The following is a 17,500-nucleotide window of genomic DNA, read 5'->3' on the forward strand; positions in this document are numbered from 1 at the left end:
TGGGAGCGAACTCGCGAAGGGTCGAGAGAGCGGGCGGGCCAGGGTCAGAAGAGACCAGACGGGGACGGGCCCGGCAGCACGAGGAGGCGGCGGCTGCAGCCAGCGTGGGGAGCGGCGCGCCAGAAGGGCGGCAGGAAACGGGAGCGGGCACCTGCCCACCCGCGGAGGAGCCCCGCCCGGAGAGAGCTGGCCGAGCCGCGCGGGCCGCACCGGCCGGACAAACCCAGGGCGGCACACGGTGTATCACCGCCAGCGCACGCACTAGGCGCACGGGCGGTCCCGCGTGGCCCCGGACGAGCCCCCGGCCGGGTTCCCTGCATCAGCCAACCTCCCGGGAGGGCCCTCGCGGGGGACAGGGCCCCACCGCCCCACCGCCGCCGCAAGAGGCGGGGAGCCCCCGAACCCTCAACCCGCACACCGTGACGAGCATCCCCAGCGACAACCGCCCGTCCAGCGTGCCCACCGCCACACCCGGTACACGCCCGGGAGGGGGCGGCAGCGCGGCCGCGACCAGTCAGCCAGGGGGGGAGGCTCGGCGGAGGCGAGGAGGGGGGCACAACCCCGCCGGGATGGAGGGCGCGCCGGAGGCAGCGAGGGGCAAAGAAACGCGGAGAGGAAACCGGGGAGAAGACCTCGGGCACAGAGTCGGGCCGCCAGGAAAACAAGCGGGGTCCCACCGCCACACGCGAGGGCGGTCCCGCACCGCCTGCGACGCCAACCCGGCCTCCGGTCCCAGCCCCGGAGCCTCCCAACGAGACCCGCCGCCCCGCCACCACAGGGTGGCCCTCCACGCGACGAGACTCGCCTGGACTCCAAACGCCAGCATGCAACGCCACACCTCGTGCCGGTCGAGTCCCACGACCTGGGCCTCTACGGCCCCAGGGTCCGCTCGCTCACCACGCCGCCCGCGGAACGCTCCCAGGGGGGGCCGCGGCGGCCGCGCCCCAGGCCAGCGCACACGCACGCAGGCCGCCCGCCGGCTCGGGACCGGGAGCGGGCAGAGGGCCACTCGCAGCGGGCGAGGGGGAAGGGGGGACGGGGCCCCTCAACCCCCGGCTGCGCGAACAGAGCCCCACCGCCACCGCGCGCACACACGCGGCAGGCACCAGCGGCCCACACAGTGGCCCCACGTGCGCCAGAGGGCCCGGCCAGGCCCAGCGGGAACCCTCCCCCGACTCGAGGGGGGGAGGCGTGGGCCGCGGTAGGCACAAAGAGCAGGCGCTCGGCCCCCACCCGCGGGGGGCCGGCGGACCCCCGCCCTCCCAGACGGCGGGAAGGGGGGGGACTCTCGCCTACACACACCACCGACGGTAGCGTAGCGCACAAGGCAGGGGGCGGCCAATGGGGGAATCCGGTACCCCACACGAGGCACGCCCTTCACGGATCGCTAGAGAAACGTTCCTCACTGAGGGTGGGCGGCACCCGACCCAGCCCCTCTCCCAACCGGCCGCCGAGACAACGAGGGGGATCTGCGGTATGGGCAAGCACAAGGCTTCTTGAGCGTTCGCGGCCGGGGACACCCAAAGCCCCATCGCCTCGGGGACCGGACCGGCCCCAGCTCGGCGTCCCGCCACAATCGCTCAAACGCCCGGGCGACGTCTCCTTTTCCCCACCGGAGGTGGGGAAGAGCGCCCGGGCGCCCGCTCGCCTAACACTCCCCACGCCACTCGGCACTGGGGACGACAACGCAACCCGCTCCCCCCGGAGAGGGAACGCGCAACGCTGCCGAGCTTACCGCCTCGATCCCCCGAGCGAAGCAACAACGCTCTTCCTTTCGGGCACTCGCCTCAGAAACCCCCGCAGACGGGGCGAGACCGACAGCGAGGCGGCGGCCGGCCGCGGCAGCGGCACTGGGATCGGGAACAGCACACACCGGCTCAGCCTCAGGCACCTCAGGAAACGACCCGGAGCGCCCCAGGAGCACCGAAGCAGAGGCGCACCGTCGCGCCAAAGCAGCACGGCGGCAGCCCTCCCCGGCGCGGGGAGGGCCACACACGGCCCTTGGCCGCCCAGAGCGGGCGGCAAGCGAGAAGCACCCGCTACGTCAAAGGACCCCGGGAGCGAGGTCGAGGCCGGATTCCGCACCCCCGCCCTTCCCCGCACCGCGAACGGGCGGGGAGGCAAGGCGAGGGACCCGCAGGCAGGACGAGAAGAGCTGGCCCATTCACCATGAATGTCCGTCCCTCGCCTGGCGCGGCTTTGGTCCAGCCCAGGAGAGCGCAGAGTCACCACATCGATCAGCAGGGTGGGCGGGAGAGACCCAGGGAGCAGGGGGAGACCCGGCGAGGACCGCTTCTAAGAGGAGCCTGCTACGGCCTCACCGGCCCCACACCCCAGGGAGAGCGGCCGACGACACGGAACGGGGAACGCCTGACACGCGCGACTCAGAGCCATGGAAACGAGCGTCGTCACACCGCCCCCGGTGCCCGCAGCGAGGAGCGCACGGGCGGTAAAGGACCACCCGCCACCTCCCCCGCCGCCCCCCGGCGCCAGAAGACCGGCCGGCCGGAGGTGGCACCACCGCGAGGGCACTCCAGGTGCGCCAAAGAGCCGTCGCACGCAGGCCCAGGCAAGCAGCTCCAGAGGGAACGGGTCCGGGCCACCCCATCAGCCCAGAGCCCGGCACGCACCCGGAGGCCCAAGCTCCCTCCCTCTGGCGGCACGCGCCAGAGGACAACGTGTCAGCACCTACCCGATGGCAGAAAACGGCCAACTCGGGCCAAAACAATCGCGACCGGGGCAACGGGGAACAGTTCACTCAGCACCGCCGCCTTCCCTGAACAGAGTCGCGGTCAGCACACCGCGATATCGGGCCCATCACCGAGCTCCAGAGCCCCTAGGGACAACTGGTCGACCCTCGTGGACGAAGGCGAAAACAAGAGACGGGGACCACCATCTCCAACGAGCAGGACCGGGGGGCGGCCGGGGAACACGCTAAGGCGACCCACCACCGAAGGACGCCGGGCATAGCCATCAGGACAAGCCCCGGGCAGCGGGCCCCCAAAGAGGGAATGCGGCAAGGCCGGCCAAGCACACCCCTCTGGCCCGCCCGGCGCAGCCCCGCGGCCCCGCGGCCAAAACCCGTGAGAGAGAGGGAGAGGGAGAGGGAGAGGCAGCGGGAGAAAAATAACACAGGAGTCCCGGCGACCGACCCAGACGGGGCCAAGCGAAGCCCGTGGCGGCGAAGGAACCGCTCAGACTGCCACCCGAGGCGCCCGCGGCCCGGACCGAGCAGGGAGAGAAGACAACCGACACACACACAAAAAGCCTGCCGGTCCAGTATACCGCCAACGGGCCACAACGGCCCAGCCCAGCGCGACCGAGACAGTTCCGCTGGCGCCGCCCAACTCCTGGATCTCTGTCTCGGCCACCGCCACCGAATATCACGCCTTGGCGACTTCCGAGGATCAGACGCTCCCATGAAAGCGGCCACCAGGTGGAGCTCGACAACCGTCAACCAAATCAGGCGGAAGGGACGCGGAACCTCGGGCGGCGTCAGCGGGATCCGCTCCGCAGGGGTCGTAGAGAGTCACCCGGACACATCCCACCAGCCGGGTCGCCCCGCCAGGGCCCCCCACAGCGGCGGGCGCGAGACGCAGGCAGATCGGCCCAGCACCCCTAGAGAATCCGGCCGGGGACACGGGCGGTGTGGGACTTCAAAACCGAAACCACCACGGTGAAGCCACTATCAGACGGGCAGATTGCTAGGCCACGGTCGGATCCATCCACAGAATGGAGGAATTGACAGAAACGTGTAAAAACCCGTTGAAATCGGTTGCTTGGGAATTTGATCTGCTGGTCTTTGGGCTTGGTGTTTCCGCCTGTTTCTGTACCCAAAAAAAAAAAAAAAAAAAAACCGGAAGATGAACAGCCTCTGAGAATCCTTCCTCCTCTGTCTGTGTCTGTGGTTCAGTGCCAGAGGGCCGGCCTAGCACATAGGAGGCACTGGGTTTGAGCCTTAGCGTGGCATACAAAAAGGAACACAGTCAAGAGAAGGCGTGCTGTCCACCTACAACTACTCTAAAAAAGAAAAAAGAAAAAAAAAGAATGCTGACCATAATAGGAAAAAGGATTCTTCCTTGTGGAGTTCTATTTTGTCTGGCCACATTTTATATACATATATAAGCATTTTTTTTTATTTTTTTAAGAGAGAGTGAGAGAGAATTTTAATATTTACTTTTTAGTTTTCGGTGGACACAACATCTTCGTTTGTATGGGGCGCTGAGGACCGAACCCGGGCCGCACGCAACCAGGCGAGTGCGCTGCCACTTGAGCCACATCCCCAGCCCCTTTTTTAACTTTTACTTATTTTTCTTTTTTAAAGACAAAAGAAGGAGAGGGAGGGAGGGAGGGAGGGAGGGAGAGAGAGAGAGAGAGAGAGAGAGAGAGAGAGAGAGAGAGAGAGAGAATTTTTTAATGTTTGTTTTTCAGTATTCAGTGAGCACAACATCTTTATTTTATTTTATGTGGTGCTGAGTATAGAACCCAGCGCCCCGCGCATGCCAGGGGAGCGCGTTACCACTTGAGCCTCATCCCCAGCCCATTAATTCTTATCTGTATTTGTGTTTTTATTTACCAATTTTTTTTTTTCATCTTGTGAAAACAGATCAACTTTAATTTCAGCACCTGAAGCTATCCAAGGGTATGCTCTATAAAGGTCATGGGACTGTTGTACACATTCAATAAAGTGACAACTCTGCCATACCACTTAGTATCTCACAATCAGGAACATACTTTTGAATTGCTTAAACAGAATCCACAGAATTAAAACAAAATCAGAAGCCATCCACAGTTATACTGATTGTCAATTACAAGTTTTACAATTAATACTTGATATAACAGTCAATATATAGCAGGGGATATTGAAATGATTTCAGACTCTCATCCAGTTGTATTCGATTGGGAAGGTTTCTTGAATGGGGATAAAACTGGCCAAAGATAGATACAACCAGGATCAGACCAGCAAGTAAAAGTTCTACCACAGTTTCTGTGGTTTCCACTTTTTTTTTCTTTGTCAGTTAAAAGTGAACAGTGAGAATTAAATACTTATCTTTACATATACACAAGGTATGCTGTGAAGCATATTTGCTTACAAACATATAAAAATACTTGTTGAATAGTTCAATAAGAAAATAATGCACAAAAGTACATAGCAAAAACATTAACCATCTGTGACTCTGGAAAGCTCAATTCCGTGTTTTATATGACAGCAAACAAAAACAACTTTAGTTTTTTTGGAATGCCTTAAACCTGAAATACTTGAAAAGGAAGACAGACAGAAATCATTCATTCTTATCCTTAGCATGGCTGTGAAAGAGTTAAATTAAGAAACCAAGTACACATTGAGATGCCCAAGTCCAGAATGAGTCCAAATATTTGGCCACATAGAACACTATCATCTTCAAGAGGAGGAGTCATCACAGGCTTGATAAGCAGTTTTTTGTTTTTTTTTTTAAAGAGAGAATTTTTTAATATTTATGTTTTAGCTTTCGGCGGACACAACATCTTTGTATGTGGTGCTGAGGATGGAACCCGGGCCGCACGCATGCCAGGCGAGCGCGCTACCACTTGAGCCACATCCCCAGCCCCGAGAAGCAGGTTTTAATCCATAAATACAATAGGTATTTTGGTATTTTGGCCACTGGGAAACAAAAGCTGTAGTATCAAGAAAGGTCTGATATGTCTCAATTTTGTAAACTCCGTTCAGTGTATTTAAGGTTATGTAAGGTTGACATCAAAATCTTTAAAGATAGGCAAAAAATTCATATTAAAAAAAACAACCCTCCTGTGGATGTTAGAATAACAGTAGGTAATATGATTCCAGAAGTTAAAAATTATTTCACAACCTAAAACTTCAGCTTAGCAAACAGCTTAGGTTGCACAACTGATTCATCCCTATTAAGATGCAAGCCCTTAAAAGAAGAATATGTCTGTATATGTAGACATGTATTTAGAAAGAATCAGATCATCTTTGAAGCAGCCTTAGTGTTTCCTTTAAATTGGTCTGGAAAGGATTAGCCGGCTTCTTGGTCTAAGGCTAACACGGTGATCATTTGTCTAAGGCTAGAAAGGTACCAACATGAGGTAAACCATCAGGAGAGGAGGAGGAGATGAGGGCTTTTCCTGGGAGTTGGTAGCTAAAATTCAAGGGATTCTTAGAAAATGACACAATGGCAGCCTTTCTTGTCTTTTTCTTTCCGAGTTGGTTCCGGTGAAGGAGGACATTCTTGCTCTTGAAATTTCCTTATAACCCGGACAAGTTCATGAAAGGCTTGATCTACATTCATCCTCATCTTTGCTGATGCCTCCATGTATGTTACTTTAAGTTGCCATGCTAACTGCTGTCCTTCCTCCTGTGTAACCTGTCTTTGATGATCCAGGTCTGCTTTATTACCAATTAAAATCATTGGAAACTCATCACGATCCTTTACTCTGAGAATCTGTCTTTGAAACGTATAGATTTCTTCAAAACTGCGGAGCCCAGCCGGGCCGGGCCGCGCCGAGCCGCGCCGAGCCTCCGCCGCCGCCCGCCCTAGGCCCGGCTTCGGGGACGTGTGCGGACGGGCGGGGGTCCCGAGCGCCGGGAGCTGCCAGGAAGGACTCTGGGCGCGGCAGCAAGCCCCGGGGCTGACTTGGTGCCGCCCGAGGCGCAGAGAAGCCGACTGAGCGCAGGGGTCAGGGGCTGTAGCGGCCGGGGACTGGCTCCTCTGAGCTTCTCCGCAGCGCCTGCGGAACGCAGCCTCCACCGCCGCTACAAATGGCCGTCTATTTACCTATCTATTTACCTGAGTTTTTTGTTGTTTTTTGAGCATTTTCTTAAACCGCAAGTCATTTTCCATTGGGTCACAGAGCCAAATTTTACGTTTAGGCACTTGGTAATAAGAAGCTATAACAGGGCTCTAAGAGCGGTTGCCTTGGCTAAAAAGCGTGGGCCCTTGTCCCAGAGCGAAACAACAACAACAACAACAACGGGGGGGGGGGGGGGGGGACAAAAAGCCAAAAAAAAAAAAAAGAATCAAACAAATAATCCAATCAATCCATGGGCCAAGGACCTGAACAGATACTTCTCAGAAGTGGATTAAGACGCTCCTATAAAAGCGGCCACCAGGGGGAGCTCGAAAACCGTCAACAAAATCAGGCGGAAGGGACGCGGAACCTCGGTCGGTGTCAGCGAGATCCGCTTAGCAGGGGTCGTAGAAAGTCACCTGGACACGTCCCGCCAGCTGCCCACCCCACCCCCACCCCCACCCCACCCCCCACCCCGCGCCAGGGTCCCCCGCAGCAGCAGGAGGCGCCGGCAGTCTGCCCAGCACCCCTAGAGAATCCGGCGGTGTGGGACTTCAAAACCGAAACCACCACGGTGAAGCCACAATTAGTCAGGCCGACTGACTGATAGGCCACGGTTGGATCCATCCAGACTATGTAGGAATTGACGGAAACATGTAAAAATCAGTTTGAAATCGGTTGCTTGGGAATTTGATCTGCTTGTCTTTGGGCTTTGTGTTTCCTGCTTTTTCAGTACAAAAAAAAAAAATTGGAAGATGACCAGCCTCTGAGAATCCTTTCTTGTCTAGGGGCTGTCTGTGTCTTTGGGTCAGTGGCAGAGGACCGGCCTAGCACAGAGTTTGAGCCTTAGCACGCCATACAAAAAGGAACAAATCGAAAGAAGGTGTGCTGTCCACCGACAACGTACTACGAAACAGAAAAAAAAAAAAAAAAAGAATACTAATCATAATAGGAAAAAGGATTCTTCCTTGTGGAGTTCTATTTTGTCTGTTTGGCCATTTTATCTTTTTATTTCTTTCTTTCTTTCTTTTTTTTTTTTTTTTTTTTTGTTGTTGTTGTTGTATTTTTATTTTTATTGATCTATCAATATCACGGAGCCAAATTTTACATTTAGGCACTTGGTAATAAGAAGCTGTAACAGGGCTCTAAGTGAGGGTGCCTTGGCTAAAAAGCATGGTCTGTTGCCCTAGACTGAAACACCACATGCTCTGGGATAAATCAAGCTGGAGAAAGCTTGCCATCTCTACCTTCATTTTTATCTGTGTGTACATATTACGCACTGTTTCATCTAAGAAGTAGCAGTGCAACCAATATCTATCAGCCCTAAATGGACCCAACCCCTGCCCTCCCCAGCCACACAGGAGACCACAGTCTGAGCAAGAGCACTTCATGGTGTTGTCAGTCTGGTGTTGTGGCTCAATGGTACAGCACTTACCAAGTACGTATGAGGCACAGGGTTCAATCCCAGCACCACATTAAAATCATCATCATCACCTAAATAAACAAAATAAACATATGTATTTATTTATCTGTTTATTTATTGGAGGAGGCCTGTAACCAGGGATTGAACTCAGTGGCACTCACTGACTGCTGAGCCACATCCCCTAGCCCTACCTATCTAGTATGTTACTTAGAGACAGGGTCTCACTGAGTTGCTTAGTGTCTCACTTTTGCTGAGGGTGGCTTTAAACTCTCGATCCTCCTGCCTCGGCTGTGTGTGTGTGTGTGTGTGTGTGTGTGTGTGTGTGTGTGAGAGAGAGAGAGAGAGAGAGAGAGAGAGAGAGAGAGAGAGAGAGAAGCGTGTCTGGGATGACAGGCATAGGCCACTGTACCCAGTCACTTATTTATTTTATTTTCAGTATGACTTCAAGGTACACACAAGACAATCACTGCCAGGCGTAGGAGGAACATAGCACATTGATAAACAGTCAGATGTTTGAGGAAGCATTCAACAATCTTAAGGTAGTGTGCAAGTCTTTCAATAACCTCAAAATACCTACATGAGGGTTGGGATTGTAGCTCAGTGGTAGAGTGCTTGCCTTGCATTCGTGAGGCCCTGGGTTCCATCCTCAGCACCACATAAAAATAAATAAATAAAAATAAAGATATTGTGTCCATCTACAGCTAGCTGAAAAATAAATAAATGGATGAATGAATAAATAAATACCTACATGAAAACCAGAGAGAATTAAAAGAAAAGATGGATAAATCTATTATGGCAAAGAGGCGAGAACACTCATCCCTTAGCAGCTGACGACTTAGGCCATAAATAAATAATCAGTAACAAAGGACAGCAGAACTACATCGCGAACAACCCACACCTAATGGGCATGTTCAGAACACTGCAAGGCCACCACCACACAGCAGACATTCTTTTAAAGCGAATACGGAATGTTTACCAAAGTTGACCGTAGAATGGAACATAAACCAAATCTCCACAAAGTCTAAAAGATGAAATCACACCACAACTCTTCTCTGAACAACACAAAAGTAAGCTGGAGGTCGGGCATGTTGGCCACTGCCAGGAGTCATTTCAAGAACCGGATTAAACCCAAAGAAAGTATAAACCTGTAGATTCACAAATCTCAGGGAGAAATAGCAGCATCCATCTTTCACAAACTCTTGAGAGGGGCAGGTCAGGGGTCAAGGTGAGATTGAAATACCCCCAACAAAGTGTCAACTTTATCAAACCAGTAGCCTAGAGAGAGCAGGTACTTGTACTATTCCTTCTCGGTGCCATTGTGGTTTTTCTTTGGGGGGGGGGGGGGAGGGGTGGTTCCAGCCTCTTTGGGTTCCTACCACTTTGTCTGCAAGGGAAAATTTGTTTTCTGTCAGGATGGGGTGCCAGTTATCAGGACGGGCGGGGAAGTAAGATTCTTACACTAAACCGGGCTTGCTTGGGGGCAGGTCTCAGTTCTAATTTACATAACAAAAGGCAGTGCAAAGTCTCTCCCACTGCCCCTGAAGGAAGAAAAATGTGGCCTCTCCAGGCTGTTCACAATTCCCAACCTGTTTCAAATTCCAGTATGGTTTCGCGTATCTGTTTTAAGGGTCAGTTTGTCTCTCTAACTCTGCATTTATGCTGACCGATTGGTTTAAAACTAAACTAAGAGGTTAATTTGAATATCATTTGTTTCACAGCATTGGTTCAATGTGTCCACCAGCATTTAATTTCTCTCTCCTGATGTTCCTTAGTAATCTGATTGCTTTGGCCTCCTTCTCCTGGATCATGTGTAACTTGCCCCCCTTTGGTATAAAAAGAAACCTAGGAGGAGATTGATCCTAAAGAAAAGGGGTGCTCCACTAAGTGAGAAACTGAAAATCAAGCGAGAGAGAGAGAGAGAGAGAGAGAGAGAGAGAGAGAGAGAGAGAGAGTGTAAGTTATAGAGAGAGAAGGGGAGAGTCTCTTGTACTTCGGGGTTTTTGTTTGTCTGTCTGTCTGTTTGTTTCTTTGTTTGTTTGTTTGTTCTCTAATAATTACAGTGTTTCAATTGGAAGCTCTGCCCTGGGTAATTCTTTCCAATTCTTAGAAAGTAGTAACTGTGGTTATGTTCATTTCTGTTAATGATCCATTCTTCCTGCCTCTTAAATTCATTGATCACCCAGAACTTTTTTGTTTGGGGCAGGAGGGGGCCAGGTGCTTGAGAGAATTTTTTTTTTTTTTCCTGTGTCATTTGAATGGAGATTTGGACCTCTGACTAAGAGTAGAGTTTTCCTAGAGAAAAGAGAAGAGCTCTAAGGGAAAAGCAGGGGGATTAGATTTAAAAAAAAAAAAAAAAAAGGCCTTTTGAAACCAAACTATTGTTAGGTAAAACTGCTTACTCTTTGCCGTGAATGAGAAGAATCTTAAAATATGTGATATGTTTGGGTCAGTCCAATGTGTCTTTGCGATGATTCATCATCTGAAGTGGCACCCCCTTTCTCCACTGAAAAGTCTTAACTGGGCCTCTTCAGAAATCTTCACCCAGACTGGTTTTAGGTCTGTCAGCCCGAAGAGTCTCTGCCAAAGAATTCAAGGTGGATAAACTTCCTATTTTCGTGTCACCCTGTTTACTTGGCCACTGGCCGAGAAGATACCAGCACTCCCCCTTACTAGTTTTTCACAAACATATCCAGAATAGTACTTTGAAGAAATGTGCAAACAAGGCCTCTGGCCTTGAGCTGGACTTCACAGAGATGTCTACAGGTTTAAGATACGAGAAGAAGTTACCAACTGGACTCCATGGTAACAGCTGGCAGGGGGAGACTAGACAGGGGAGAAGAAGCTCTCCCCTTCTCAGGTGTTGTCCTCGAGGGGTTAACATGCCCAGAACAGTGAGAGAAAAAGCTGCTTTTATGTGAACTTCTGCTGACCATGAGTTTCTGAGCCCCTCCCCTTACATGCTCGGTAGAAAACTCTGAGACTACCTGAACTCAGGGGATTAATTCATTACAGCAAAAGCCAGCCGTGTCCTCTGAACTTGGCTGCAGCCAAATAAAACCGTTTTCCTGCTCTGTTCGGTCGGTGCCTTGCCTCATTTGTCCCTACAACACATCCATGTAAGGAAGACTTTATCAAACCAGTAGCCTAGGTAAAGCAGGTTCCAGGTTGCTTTTTGCCACCACCACCACCACCACCAACAACAACAACAACCCCTCCCCCCTTTCGCCCCCCCCCCTTCTTTGCAACTGAGAGATAAGATCCAGCTAACATGGGTCACTCTATATGCAATGAATACCAATAATTTCTTCTGATTTTTTTTAACTACATACAAACAAACAAACCAAAAACCATGAAAAGTATAAACTATGTTACTGAGAATCAAGAAGAGTAATTCACTCATGTAAATTCAGAAATTCGTAAGGGTGGCTGTGGTTTCTGTCTGTTGCTGTTGTTGTCCTTTTTGTCTTTTTTAAAAAAAATTTTCTCCCAACTGTCAAATCAAGGAACTGGGGGGGGGGGAGGTGGGGGGGGGGTCAGAAAGAAAATGTAACAGGGGTCCACTTTATATGCTTTGAGTATAAGTCTCACTGCTCAGCCACTGAGGCTCATGTTAAAACCCATATCCTTTTTCCTTTCTCTTTTTCCTTCCCTCCCCCTCCCTAATCGTAGGTGAAGGCTATATTGACTTTCAGGGTCGGTTATCTGCCCATTGGCTAACAAATATTTAGAATTTCCATCCAGAAAATCACTTTTCTGTTTGATAACCTTGTTAGGCCTCGAACAACAGAGTGTCAGCAGAGTCGTCAGAGTTTTGTTGCTGTAAAGGTTCAGTTCTTATGTTTTCTTATTATAATAAATTCCCCCTCTTCCTTCTGAGATGCTTTGCCTCTGAGCAACACCCCCCCCAACACCTACCCCCCCTTCTCTCTCTCTCTCTCTCTCTCTCTCTCTCTCTCTCTCTCTCTCTCTCTCTGTCTCTCATTACCGCAGGGCTCCATAAGTTGCTGAGGCTGTGTTAGTCTTGTGATTCTCCTGAATCACCCCACATGTCTGTCACTGGAGATGTGTGCACATCTGGGGACTAGAGTAGTATGCTGTGTGTGAGAGATTATTTTATTCTTCAAAAGTCGGTACACTTAAAGACATATAGGTTTCCTACATGAGAGGTCACCAATTAGTGCCCTTTTTATTAGAACGTGTATTGTATCGAAGCTCTAAACTTATCCCATAGTCAGTGACACATGTGGAAGTTCTAACATATGCATTCGCATTCGGTGTAACATTCAGATTTAAAAAAAAGAAAAAAAAGATCTGTGCTTGGGGCTGGGGATGCGGCTCAAGTGGTAGCCCGCTCACCTGGCATGCGTGCGGCCCGGGTTTGATCCTCAGCACCACATACTAACAAAGATGTTGTGTCCACCGAAAACTAACTAACTAACTAACTAACTAACTAACTAACTAAATAAATATTTAAAAATTCTCTCTCTCTCTGTCTCTCGCTCTCACACTCTCTCTAAAAAAAAGTTTAAAAATAAATAAATAAATAAAAAGATCTGTGCCATTAATGACCAGTTTTCACATCTGTTAGTTTTAATTGAGTAAGTAAGGGTTTGGTGATCGTTTGTTGAAAGAATACTCCTGTACCAGGTGAGTGGCACTGTTTTCTGAACGCATAAGAGTATTTGTCCACTTGAGTCCAAGCTGTTCACCTAGGTCCAACTGTTGGTGAGCAAAAACCACATCGTGGCAGTTATCTGGCCAGAGTCATAGATTCTGAACGTGGCTTCCAAAGTCAAAGGTCAATGAATGTACGTAGGACTTCTAGGCAATGTGATGTGAAGATCTCTGGGCTTGTTGTACAATAAATATGTCTGTGTTCCTTCAGCATTGAAGGAAATGTATTCATTCTAGAATGCAAAGCTTGGGCTAGGGTTTTAGCTCGGTAGTAGACCACTTGCCTGGGACGTGTGGGGCGCCGGATTCGATCCTGAGCACCACAGAACCCAAAACAAAGGGGCACACAAGCAAATAGGGTAAAGATAGTGTGTCCATCCATCTACAACTCAAGAAATTAAAGGGGAAAATAATTAAAATGCAAGTTTTAGCCAGGCATGGGTTGGGGGTTCATGTCTGTCCTCCCCCCCCCCCCCCCAGAGGATCAGGAGGAGCTTGAGAGAAGGATTGTAAGCTCATAGCGAGAGAAAGTAACCTCGCGAGACCCCTGTCTCCAAAAGAAAAGTTGTGATAGTAAAAGCAAATGGGACTCCGTTTTGTTTTATGTCTCCATTCTGTAAAACAACCAGGCCAAGTAGAAGGGTGATGACTGGGGCAAGATGTTCTTTTCCTTGTGCTATAGAAACCTTTAAGAACACGGAACTACGTGATGGGACATTGTTTCTGTAACTAGCCCATAACGGGGGGGGGGGGGGGGGGGGGCTATGCTTCTGTCACTGGAGTGGCTAGGCTGATTGTGATTGGCTGAGCGTCCCTCCGCCTGACTTCACTCTCCCGCTTCTGTAACATGGCTTGCTTGCATTAGCTAGACGCCCCCTCCCCCCAAAACGTCCCTTTTGCAGGTTTCAGGCTTATAAGGGGCACCCTTGCAATTGTTTGGGGCTGGCCAGGGGAACAGCTTTATGTTCTTCTGCTCAGTCGCCACTACTTGTGCTTTAATAAAGGCTTGATTCCTTTCTACGTGAGTGGTCTGGAAGTCAGTTTTTGAAACCCTGGGACCAAGCTTTAACTAGAACAAGCAAGCAAGCCAGAAAACAAATGAATAGATAGATAGATAAATTGAATATGGGGATGTGGCTCAGTCAGTGGTCAAGTGAGCGCTTCTGGGTTCAACTCATAAATCAATGGATTTACCAAAAATGTATAAAAATATCTGTATAAAAAAGGGATGTTGGTTTAGCTCAGTGGTAAACTGTGTCTGTGTTCAGTCCCCAGTTCCAGGCTCCAGTCAGAAACCAGCCCCTGTGTGAGGGGCTGGTTTTTAGTTCCATCCCCACCAAGGAAACCCTGACATGAGTATGGGGAGCCTTATTTGTCTATTGGATGCCAAGGGTAGAGTGATTTCCATCTTGATCTGCCCCCCCCCCCCCCGCTTTTTTTTTGTGTGTGTGTGTGTGAGCAAGGTCTCTTCTAGTGTCTTGATTTTATTTATTTATTTATTTATTTATTTGGCCTAGTTGGAAACAATGCCTTTGTGTTATTAGTTTCTTTTTATCTGGAGCCGAGGATGGAACCCAGGGCCTCGAATATGCTAGGCGAGCACTCCAACGCTGAGATATAAAGGACCCCAGCCCATCCCAGCCCAGCACGGCAGTCTTCAATTTTTTTTTTTTTTTTCCTTTCCCGTGGGCACTTTGAGATGAGATTTCCTTGCCTGTTTTGGTTGTTTGAGTCTCTCTTTGTTCACTACTTTTGTTTCTTTTGTGATGCTAGGCTGGGGAAGAGACCCAGGGCCTTGGGCATTGGTCCACAAACGGTCTTGATTGCTGGGCAACACCCTCACCTTTTTTCCTTTGTCTCTTCCCTTCCCCAGAAAGTAAACCCAGGAAGGGCCCCCCTCTCCTTCTCCCAGGCCCAAATTCATCCTGTTTGGGTTTTGTGCGCAGACCGGTACACACTAGACACACACACACACACACACACACACACACACACAGGAAACATCACTGTTTTGTTTTTGTTTGTTTCTCTCTTAACCTCATCCAGGCCCTCCCTCATAACTCTCAGGGGTGGGGGAAGGTGTTTACTATGGACCTCTAGTGGTGACAGCCTTGGGAGGGACTACTGCTGGGGAATTGGAGTGAGTGGGATGGGGGAAGTGTGGATTATAGTTCAAATTCCAAGGGTCGGGCAGAGGCACAGAAGCTATCTCCTAGGTGGGGCATGTTAAAGGCTAAGGAAAGTGATCAGATACCAGGGGTGAAAGCGATATGTCCTCCCCGCCCCCCAGTGCTTCCGGGGGACTTTACTGTATGGGGGAGGGGGGGCGGGGGAACAACCGCACTGAGGCCCGTGCCCATCTGTCTTTCCAGGGACTCAGTAGGCTGAGGGAAGAGAGGAAGATATGACGCGGCGGCTTGCAGCTTAGTGATCTCTATATGGATATAGATATACATATCTAAGTCTGTCTGTCTGTCTCTCTCTCTATCTATCTATGTCTACACATGTAGATAGATTATATCTAAACTGGAAATGGAACTCAGGCAGGCCTTCCAAAATGACGGTAGCTTTGCGCCACCTAGCGTTCAGTGACTGCAACTAACGAGGCTGCCCTTTTCAGACCACAGACCACTCACTGTGGACTCCCAAGTTCCACAGGGTGGAAACCCGTCGCTATGCACATTCTCGTGTATATGCTTGTGTTTCTGACCCGGTGGCAAGATGAGATCCGACTGAAGAAGCCAAGCAAGCCTAAAACGTGTGTCCCACCTTCACCACTCCTAAGTGTGGAGGATTAGCTGACTGAGAAAGCCTTAGGGGAGGGAGCAGCTTCGGTCCCATAGGGGACAGTTGGGGAAGGCAAGGACCCTGAGTAGCTGCACAGTTGCTCTGGGATCCAATTTTACCTGTAGAACTACTCGGCGCTACATAAACCTCAGCCAGCCAGCCAGCCTGTGCTGCATTTTGTCCTGTCTTTATTGGTATTAGGTACTTTCCAGAAGAAATGGGGGGGGGGGGGGGATTTCCCATCTCGTGTCAAGAGTCTCCCGGGACCGAATCCTCCTTGTCCATGCTTTCCTTGAAGATCCTTTAGAGATTCTTCACTTCGAGATGGACGGATGTGTGTGCTGCTGCAGGTTTGACAGCCATCCGGGAGGAAAAACAACCACCAAAAAAAAAAAAAAAAAAAAAAAAAAGTGTCCCAAATCATCTTTGTCATCATTCCACCATCCTTGGAAGAAGGAAGTCGATCCAAAAGTCCTGGAAGAGAACAGTAAGAGTAGTGAAAGATCAGAATGGTAGGACCGTGTCCAGCAACCACCACCTCAGCTACTCACCAGAGAAGGTGAGGTCCTGGGAGTACTCAGGCAACCTCCAGAGACCTTGAGCTTTAACCAGCAAATAGAGAAAGGAGAGAGGGAAGGGGAAGGACACCCCCCGCCACCCCATGTGATAACACCACCACAGGGTTTATCACAGACTGAGATAGGATGTTGTCTCCTTTGATGTTAGCCAACATGAGCAATCAAGGGACACTCCCTCTCAAAAAAAAAAAAAAAAAAAAAAAAAAAAAAAATTGAGGTGTAACTCCGTGGTGGTGGTTAGGTACTTCTGGATTCAATCCAGTGGAAATCATATCACCTTTCTTCCCTGTTTTAGGCAGACTTATCTGTCCTTGAGTCCACGCCCAGCGTAGTCTTGAAGTCACATAGACTTTGGAGACCAGAGGATGTCAGAAATGACTCTTATCAAAAGTAAGAAGCCGAATTACAACTGCGGCCAGGAAGAAGTGCAAGGTGGCCTTTGAATCTCCTCTACAAAACCTCCTGTTGTTGCTGACGTGCAGAAGAGTCCCTGTGTTTTTGCTTTGCCAGTGCTGCCATAAGCCTTTTTTCCTGTGTCTCAAGGCCTTGCCATCCTTATTGGATTGGGCCAAGCTTTCAGCATCAGGAAGAGAGAGAGAGAGAGAGAGAGAGAGAGAGAGAGAGAGAGAGAGAGAGAGAGAGAAAGGCCGGGGGAGGGGGAGCAAATATTAAAAAAAAAAAAATCAAGAACAAAAATAAAGAAAAGTAACCGAAAGGAAGCACCACCAGCACCAGCACCAGCAGGAAAGAAACAGTGAAGCAAAAGTGAAAGAAAGGAAGGAGGGAAGGAGAGAGGGAGCGAGCGAGAGTTGAGTTGGTGGGCAAGGAAGGACAGAAATGCACAAACACTCAAGAGCACCCCCCCCTGGCTGTGACATTCCTCTCCAGGTACTGACCACCAAGAGAAGAAAAAGCCCAGACCCACACAAGTAATGATTTGATGCATGCAATTAAAACTGAACTCCCGATTAGGAAAGAATGTCCCCACTTGAAATAAGGAATATTCGTGGAGTCATCCTACCGCCACTTATAGCTAAAAAGAAACCATTGACAAATTAACTTGGGCGGGGGGGGGGATGGGGGGAGGAAGAGGAAGAGGAGGAGGAGGAGGAGGAGGAGGAGGAGAGGGAGAGGGAGAGCGGAGGGGAGGGGAGGGGAGGGGGAGGTTAGGGTGCGGGTGGGGGAGGGGAGGGGAGGGCGGGGCGAGGAGGAGGAGGAGGAGGAGGAGGAGGAGGAGGAGGAGGAGGAGGAG

This window comes from Marmota flaviventris, chromosome 2 (genome assembly GCF_047511675.1).
Source record: "Marmota flaviventris isolate mMarFla1 chromosome 2, mMarFla1.hap1, whole genome shotgun sequence".
Classification (NCBI taxonomy): Eukaryota; Metazoa; Chordata; class Mammalia; order Rodentia; family Sciuridae; genus Marmota; species Marmota flaviventris.